This window comes from Etheostoma spectabile, chromosome 14, assembly GCF_008692095.1.
Source record: "Etheostoma spectabile isolate EspeVRDwgs_2016 chromosome 14, UIUC_Espe_1.0, whole genome shotgun sequence".
Taxonomy (NCBI): Eukaryota; Metazoa; Chordata; class Actinopteri; order Perciformes; family Percidae; genus Etheostoma; species Etheostoma spectabile.
The window spans coordinates 18,341,739-18,343,005 of NC_045746.1; the positions used below are offsets into that span (position 1 = coordinate 18,341,739).

General features: G+C 35.9%; 1 long non-coding RNA gene across 1 annotated transcript in view; it reads right to left on the bottom strand.

Moving 5' to 3' along the window:
* Positions 1-1,267, bottom strand: part of LOC116701612 (uncharacterized) — an 8,795-nt gene that overhangs the window by 4,849 nt on the left and 2,679 nt on the right. The window lies entirely within an intron of this gene.

Here is a 1,267-nt window from a genome sequence, read left to right on the forward strand (position 1 = left end):
CATATCTGGCTGACTCAAATAACCTTTAAATCTTGAGGAATTATGGTTAATCCCACTTAACCCTCATGTTGTCCTCGTCCTAAATTTGACCCATTTTCAGTTTTGTTTTTTTCATACTTGAGTATTTTTATTTTACTTTTTATATTTCTACATACAGTTAAGGATATATTGTACTTTTCACTTTGCTGCTTTTATTTACGATAACAGCTATAGGTTCTACTTAGTTTGTAGATTAAAGAGGAATTACACACTAAATCTGTTTTTTTAGGCAGCTGGTTGGCTCACCTGCGGCCCTTTGCTGCACGTCATTCTTTCTCTCGCTCATAAGTATAAGCTGTCCTATAGAAATAAAGGTCTAAAATGTCCACAAAATAATCTTTAAAAAAAGATCACATAGATTCTTCTTGCCATGTTAATTCAGTTGATTTTATCATGCTGCTCCCATGTTAATGCCTTCACTTTAAAAAAATCCAAGACTATAACAATGACAGGAGCATTTTCTGCACAATGAGTTATTTTTGTTTGGATTCTTTAAGTACACTTTACTGACTAATACTATGGAAAGAAAAAACGTTATTGACTTTATGGGTAGACAGGAGTTTTTGAGGACTAAGGCTGTGCCTGGCTCATCCTTTGCAGAAATACATATTGGGGTATTACAGTAGCTTCAACCATCTGAAATCCATTGTTATTTATGCTAAAAGTCTTGTTTAGTGTCATATCTAAATGCATTTAATCTAAACGCGCTTGGTCAGGACTATTGGCGTCACTTTTGACGCAGTTAGATTAAGGAAAAGGTTGTGAGTGGGTTTATAAAAATGTACGTTTCCATGACATGCGGGCCTAGATACTTATAATTAAACATTAAAAGGAAAACTTTGGGTTTTCACCAATGCAGTATATATACACAGTATATATAACAACATGTATGATGTTGTACTCATGAATGGCTCATTTCCATGAAAGCCATCAGACTGGCAGCATTTAATTGGCCATTGAAATGCAAGTTTAAAACCACAGCATTAGCAACAAATGAGATGCATGCATGCATGTAGATGCTCCATCAGGTTTGTCCTCAGTCAGGACAAGTTGTTCAAAAGAAGAGCTCACGCCTATCAGGTTCTGTGGAAGACGCTGCTCGATCAGTTGTGATTATACGTAAAGTAACTATGACTTTCTTCTTCTCTCGGAAATTCCAATCATATCTGGCTGACTCAAATAACCTTCAACCTTTATGTTGTCCTTGGGTCAAACTGACCCCTTTTCC